The sequence below is a fragment of the Strongylocentrotus purpuratus genome, unplaced genomic scaffold (assembly GCF_000002235.5).
Source record: "Strongylocentrotus purpuratus isolate Spur 01 unplaced genomic scaffold, Spur_5.0 spur5_scaffold_1, whole genome shotgun sequence".
Lineage (NCBI taxonomy): Eukaryota > Metazoa > Echinodermata > Echinoidea > Camarodonta > Strongylocentrotidae > Strongylocentrotus > Strongylocentrotus purpuratus.
The window spans coordinates 16,616,249-16,624,177 of record NW_022145594.1 but is presented as its reverse complement, the minus strand read 5'-3'; the positions used below and the strand labels follow the sequence as shown (position 1 = coordinate 16,624,177).

General features: G+C 38.3%; 1 long non-coding RNA gene across 1 annotated transcript; it reads right to left on the bottom strand.

The window, feature by feature from the left end:
* Positions 1 to 1,889: 1,889 nt before the first annotated feature.
* Positions 1,890 to 5,310, bottom strand: LOC105439298. Its single transcript, XR_971255.2, has 3 exons — positions 5,274 to 5,310; positions 2,662 to 2,892; positions 1,890 to 2,303 (listed from the first exon to the last, which is right to left on the bottom strand). It is a non-coding gene; the product is annotated as an uncharacterized LOC105439298 (long non-coding RNA).
* Positions 5,311 to 7,929: the final 2,619 nt, after the last annotated feature.

Sequence of the window (7,929 nt, the reverse complement as noted above, 5' to 3'; positions counted from 1 at the left end):
ACCCTGGGTTATTTAGCCCAGGCTAAATCTAACCCACGGTTTAAACCTCGCTCGGTATTCACAAAGCGTGGGTTAAATAACCCATGGTCTAAATCTAACCCACCGTTTAACCCACGGTTTAAACATGCCTAAGAGAGCGAAAAAAAAAAATGAGCATGCGCAGAATTGAAGCATTTAACTGAGCATGCGCGCTCAGTACACTTGGTTACTCCACCTAGTTCACCGTCGTCTGCTAAGTCCAGATTCTGTTGTATTTGAGCTATTACTCTTCGCCTACAAGTAGAGACTGAAAACCGACCGATTCTAAGTTGAGATAAGACTTTAAACCACTATTCACATACTAAAACAGTTCTCTGGCAGATGTCCTCAAAATATTACCGAATTTCGCAAAAATTACCTCAATAATTCCTCACTATCGTTGTTAATTTATGGCCTATAATCGTCCGACATAATTATGATCAGCTGGGCATAACAACACACTAAACATCGACAGTTTTCGTGGAAGAGTCCACAAAAAACTTCTGTAAACGACCCTTATACCAGAGTGAAAATTTTCTATGATGTAGTGTTCATTTTAGAGCTATATGATCACATTTTCGTTGATTGTTATGAGGATTTTAGAGCGTAGGTCACACATTAGTTTAGCAATTAATCAATCCGAAGTAAGAGTAGACTCGTGTTATATATAGCGTAGACTCCGTAGAGGCAGCGAAAGCGATCGATGACGTTTAGTCCAGAAGGTGTTGATGTAGAAAGAAAGGGCTGAAAGGTTACGATAAATACTATCTGATAGAAAATACTGGCATTAATGCATAAAATGCATAGATGTATTGAGAAAAAAACCCCGGGCTTACTGGTCATATAAAATAGGAGGACAGCAAAAACAAGGCAGTCTTGACATGTGATAAAGAAATATTAGGCCTAATTCGGGGGGGGGGGGGGGGGGGGGGACATTAATTGTTTTCTTAGGGGGTGGGGCTTTACTGGGGTGGGGGTAATTTGTTTTTAATTTTTTCTTAGGGGAGGGGGCATTGTTTTTTTTTTAGGGGGGAGGCATTAATTTTTCTAAATTTGTTTATTTGATGTATTAATTCTTTTCTTAGGGCAGCGTTCGTTTTTTTTCCTTAATTTTTCTGCTGTATTGAATTTCTCAAGGGAATAGTGATTTAAACAAAAAGAAAAGAACTTTTTTGTAAATTTCGTCTCTACTTCTCACTCTTTCACCTTCCTTGTTTTTGTTTGCTGTCTCTCTTTTTTCACCAGCTCTCCACCCCACCTCTCTCAAATATCTTTTTATTTTGTTAGAACTCCATTTTTAAAATCTCGTACCCCTTTTCTTTCTCTTTTTTCTCCACCTCTCTCTCCCACACATACCCTTTCTCCTTCTTTCTTCATCTCTCTCTCTTTATCTTTTGCTCTCTCTCTGTGGGTGTTTGGATTTAGCGAAACATACTGAATCCATTTTAATTCATGGTGTGTACTGGGTAATTATAAGTAATAGATAACAGCAAATGGTATATTAATAATTAAACAAGATAAACAAAGTAGGTCATTCACTTGTAAAACGTTTACCTCCTAACTTAATGATTTCACGAGAAAAACCACATCATCAAACAAGAGAAATTTATATTTAAATATTGACGATTTAATATGGATAATCAAAACAAGTATTCAAGGTTGTTGAAGTCGATGATTATGTCAGTGATGATAATTATGACAGCAATGTTGTCGGTGGCGATGGTGATGAAGCAGTCAAATAATGATTTCAGTGATGATGTTGATGATGATGAAGATGATGACGATTTCCCTTTCAAAGTGGTTGGTACCTTTTGCAAAAAATGTTTTTTTGGAGGAACTATATCAACCATTAGATTTCAAATTCATTCAGACCACAGTACTGCATGGGTGTACGTTTCGTTCAGAGAAACTAAAGGGTGAACCAATTCCATATCGGTCATTTAATTAATTGGATTAAAAGTAAATGGGGAGCATCTCCAAAAAAAAAGGGAAAATTTTCATTTCATTAATAGAGTATCTGTTCTTCCTATTAATAAAATACAGGGCTTGATCTCCACCAGGACTCCTGATGTAGACATGAGTCCTATCAATTGCACCTAGAAAACCTGGCAACCTGCAGTAATGGTAGAACTGCTGCTGTGTTGCTTCTACTTCTTCTCTTGATGTTGGGAACTTCATGAATTGTTTCCTTCTTCTTGCAAATGCTTCTGACACGTCTTTGATGACTCTGCATACAGAAGATTGTGAAAGTTGTGCCTCATCACCATGCATCTTTTGGAATGACCCTGTAAGAAAAAAAAATCCTTTTAGTGAAATATCATCTAGTACAATTTCTTACAAGTTACATGGCCAGATCAAATTCTCAAACTGAGAAATGTTTAATGTCCTTAAAATTGTATAATAGATTTTTTATTAAATCAGGGCAGTCAACCCTCTTGCATTTAGAGGGAGTCTCACGCCACCACGCCCTTCCTCCCGCTTTCATGTAGAATCTCCCGGTTTATGAAAAAACCTCCCGCAAAACATGGTAACCGCAATTTTATCCTTTTACTTTTTCGCACAGCCCAGATTAAATAGAAATTTACTAAATACTAAATAAGGTAAATTACTCACCAACAGCAATCGAAGTAGTGCTGTCACTACCTGTATAGGTATTGGGTCATTTCTGTCTGTCGTCCTCCTCAGCTCTTCATCAACCAAGTTGATGAGGTAGAGCGCTGTCTCTTTGGAAAACCAGTACCTGGTCCAAAATGACTCATCATCATACACTTCAAAAGGGTTCATGGGTCACGAAGGCCTCTCTGATGTCTGCCTATCAACTCTCTGTTCCGATCAAGCTGGCGGAGATGGTGAATATATTCAGCCATGCTGTCTCTGTCACAACAAAAATAGACAAAAGTGAATTAAAATTAGAACATGAAATGAAAAAATATCATTCATTGTTTATCAAATAAATCCTATGATATTACATGTTTTGCATTCTTTGTATTGTAGACAATCTGATTTTGAATAGCTTTTGCAAACTCTAAAAAAAATATTAACGATACTTTGATTGCATTAAAGAAATGAGTGCTATTGATTCATACTATTGGGTAATAATAATAATAATAATAGCTCACATTTATAATGCGCCTAATACTACGTTTCTAGGCGCGGAACATATTATTACCCCGGTCATCGGATCCAGGCTTACCCGCACACAAGGTATGCACATTCTCCACTCCCTGGGGAGCATTCCAGCCAGTCGCCATTTTACAAGCGCCACTTGCTAATCAAACCACATTAGCTTTCGCATCCTACCGGGTACCCATTTTAACACCTGGGTGGAGAGTGGCAAATGTAGATCAATGTCTTGCCAAAGGACAGTAGTAATTAGGAAAGATGATGTCACTTAACCTCCATAAGAACGTAGGGGCCAATTCCTGTCATGTTTTGTTAAAAATCTACTCATGCTTGATAAAATGTGAAATTAGATACATGTAGATCTACACGTAAATTAGCATTAGATGTCCCATGTGAAAGGTCGAATTTGACTAAGATTACATGTAGATTAGGAAGAACACACATTGATTTATTGGCTATTTGCTGCACAGATTTTAAACTTGCTTCAAAATTCAAGTACAACACTGTATTGATGTAGACTCTAGGCCTAGACATGATCATGACGTAGGTCTAGTATAAATTTGTAGGAGTTGAGTGTAGAGACATTCGACAGTCAGTACTAGAGTCTAGTCTAGATCTAGATCTAGATGGGCCTAAAGACAAAGTACCTCTCATTCAGCTCAGACTTGTGCTCGAACTCAGTGACGGTGAGACACACAAACACTCAACTTCTCAAGACACAACACAACAAACCATCAGCGCGGGCTTGGCATGAATTTATGAAAAGTATTCAATTATTCAATTCAATTCTGGTTTTATTGTAAATAAAAACATACTGAATAAAAAGTCCGGAGACTCATACAATTCAGTTTACAAATTATAAATACATACAAGAATAAAGAAATCAATACTTTTAGCAATCTTTTTTATATTAATTACTGATTCTAATGAACTAAACAACTAATTTCAAACAACCTTGAAATAATACATGTTATTATGCAGTTGTAACGTTTAAATAGTAAAATATGTTGTTACCAAGCTGACAGTAACCGATAAGCGAGACAAACTCAAATATCCACTAAATCTTTATACTTGTAGAGAGCTGTTTTGGGGGCAACCGTACAGGTGCAACCAACCAATTAGTAGGTTTAGAAAGGTCTAGACCACATAGATCTAGAGCCTGAAGTCTATACCGGTAGACCCTACGGCCTAGGTCTACTAGTTCTAGATCTAGAAAGTCTAGAGTACTAGACTAGACCTAGACTAGATCTAGGTCTAGGTCTATTTTGAAAAATATTTTATTCCATTTCAATTTCTAAATCTAGATTCTAGAATAGACTCTAGACTAGATCTAGATCTAGATCTAGGTCTAGATTCTAGACCTCTAGATCTAGATCTGCATCTTTTACAATAATTTACAAAATACTTTTAATAAATTCATGCCATGGTTTGGCGTGCTTTGACTAATTTCTTGAGACTGAGGACTAACTTAGATCTAGATAGATCTAGGCCTAGATCTATCATCTAGCCTAGGCCCATGTCGTGTTTGCGTGTCTCACTGCCACCGACTTCGAGCTCAAGCTCAAGTCTTATTCAGTCAGTACTGAGTGTCAGTAGTCTAGATCTAGGTCTAGACCAGGCCTCTGTAAATAGTAGGCCTAGACTAGACTAGTAAAATCCATCAGCGTGGAAGAATTTTCATTTTCATTTCGGCATTTTTCGTTCTCCTCGGTTAGTCAGATGAGAAGCAGCATCAGCAGAGCAGAAAATACAAATGGAACTGTCGCTACCCCCTCCCCCCCCCCGAGGCCAGGAATGTCTCAAATGTCATGATTAACATATTTTTCTTCCCGAATCACACAATTGTGTGATGTTATAACTAATTTCGTATTGTTAGCTGGCACAATCGCAGTTATTGCGAAATTGCCTTGCCTCGCAGGATAACATAAACAACACAACACAAATACACACGCATGGGTCCGAGCTGCGTTAGGTTCTGCGACAATGTTCGCAAAGTCTGTGCAACTTACGATGAACATTATTATTCGTGCACTTTTTACGCACATAGGTCTAAATCATGTTCAATTGGGCTTCCATTGTAGCAGAACTGAGAATATGGTACAAATATGTTGTGAATAACTAAAAATACTTACAATGTAGGCTATCAAAGTTGAAAAAACAGCAACTCTGTAAAGGTCTATTCACTTTGTTTCACCACAAATTTGTCAACAAAATGTGTACGATCGTCTGCGCTAAAAAGCCAAAGCTCGCTGGTATGACGTCATATGACGCGTTAAACCGTGGGTTAGATTTAGTCCGCTGTTTTAAATTACCCTTCTGAGCAGGCTAAAAATATGACGTAATAAAATATGACGCGATTTAGCCTGGGTTAAATCTAAACTTCCTTTGTGAATACCAAAATAATGACCCATGGTCTAAAGCTTGGGGGTATCACGTATTATCACGCGATTTAGCCTGGGTTAAATCTAAACCTCCTTTGTGAATTCATATGGAAAACTTTTAGCCCTAAACGCGCATAAAAGAATACAGCACTAAACAACCGCTTTAACGAAGAGAGCGCGCTCAAGTGCACTCTTGCGTGAAAGTACACTGATCGGACTAGTTCAATGCGACAAAGCAGGGGTGCGAGCGCTTGCTCTCGTTGACTACTTACTAACACTAACAAACTAGAATTAGAAATGAAACTCACCTATAGTTAAATAAATGCAAAATTACGGTAGACTACACCAGCAGAGGCTTGCCATTACACCGTAGACGAAATTGAACTCATTCCCTTTGCCAATGATTATACTGACTTCCCTCTAGTTGGAGTGCAATGACCCATTCGGGTGCGCATGTATAGACATGATGCGCGTAATGCGGTCTCCGAGATTTTGAGCGCAACGCACACACTCTGTACGCACTGCGTTAAATACACACGCTGACCTCTACAGCGATTGCACGGAAGCTATAACTGTGCATTGTTTGTACGGTACGGGCGCACTCGTTGTGAGTAGCTATAGCGCTACACTATCCCAGTCACCTTGGTTTACTATGAAAAGCTACCTTTTATTTGTTGGAAAATTGCCACCGTTTCCCCTCCACAAATGAAAACAATCGTTATACCAACGTAAAGGTGGGATGTCAAGGTTTTTGAATCCGTCCGAAGATTTTTTATACGTCACTCGTGTAAGATTTGCCGACTGGTTGACTGAGCGAAACCCGACAAAAAAGGGGAAAAACAGTGCAATCTCCATAGGCAGGCTGAAAAAGTCAAAACTTTTAGGGGAAAAGTGCAACCGTTTCCCCTGAAAGAATAATCCCAAATTTAGTATCATTTTTAAGACGACATTTCAAATTATAAGAAACCGTCCGAAGATTTTTTTTTTTAAATTCCATTTTCCCGTAATACCAGCAATTATATCAAAACATGGCTTTCTTGGTGTACGTTCCCCGTGCTTAACAGGATAAGCGACGAGGCGCAGAGCAGATGCGCGTAAGTTTTCCATATGGGGCCCTTGAGTTTCGGGGACTCCGCGCATTGATCCCCGCCGGGGCTTTGCCCCTAGCCCCATTTTGAAAAACGTTCAGCGGGGCCTGCCTGCAAAAGTGGGGTGTGATGAGGATTTTTTTTTGTCAGCCTCCCCCCCCCCCCCCCCCCAAAAAAAAAAAAAAAAAAAAAAAAAAACGTTTGTGCTCATTACTTACCTGTTTGTATTGTTCCGTAGATAGCGAGAATTACGGTAATGCTCACCTTCATTTTTGATAAGGACCGATGTCTGAATTTGATCAAAAGATAAGTTGCTAGCCACCATGCAGATCAGCACAATGTATTCGTCATCTGCATATGTTGGGTTAAAGTGTATCGTCCGCGTAGGCACAAAAAGACGTTCGTCTCGTTCATCATTAAGATATTTTTGAGAATCAACATAAGCATATAACTCTTTTGGATACACCCACTTCAAATTGATGGCTGGTTTCACCGATGCATTGGTTTTGCAAACCAATGTCTTGTTTTCCCCTTCTGCAACCGTGAATGATGCTTGATTATGTAGAATAGAATCGTCGGCCTTTTCGATCACGATCAACCCCTTCGGTGGAACTTGAAATTAATTCAAAAGAATGAATAGAGCCCCTATTACAATGCCATTTAAATCAAACTGATTATTCAGAGAATCGTTTAGTTTATAGTGAATATTTTGTTTACTTAGAATGTTATTTGATCACCGAAAATAGAAAAATTAATGAATATGTGAAATGTAACCCCTCCTCTCCCCCTGCCGCATAAATAATATGAATTATTTGTTTTATTTGTCATATTATTATTTTTACAAAATACCATGCATTAGCTTTTTTGTTTAGTCTAGGATCTTAAACATCTTTACATTTGTTCAGTATTCCCACGAATAATCACATGTTGTTATAACATCAATCCTTTCTTTTATTTTAATTTGTTGCTCTGATACTTATTTTAAAAAACAGATGGTGGTTTAATAGCAAACACAACCTGGTTGCTGTATTTGTTAATGTGGGGGAAAATTTTAATACGTACCATTTACTGTCAGGTTGATTTTACAAATCTCTCTGTTGCTTGGGGAAACCATAATGATAATATATTCATCTTCATGAACCAACGAAACGTTCCTAATTGCCAAGGTGCTGCTGATAAACGTATCGTCTCTTCCCAATGTGTGTATTGTAGTACTTGTATCACAGGGAGTATTAAGTCTGCTGCATTCGAATAGTATCGTGCCATCACTTTTCTCCCAGGTTATTGTCACGTTTTGGTCGGTTGTGCTGGTTCCGAGG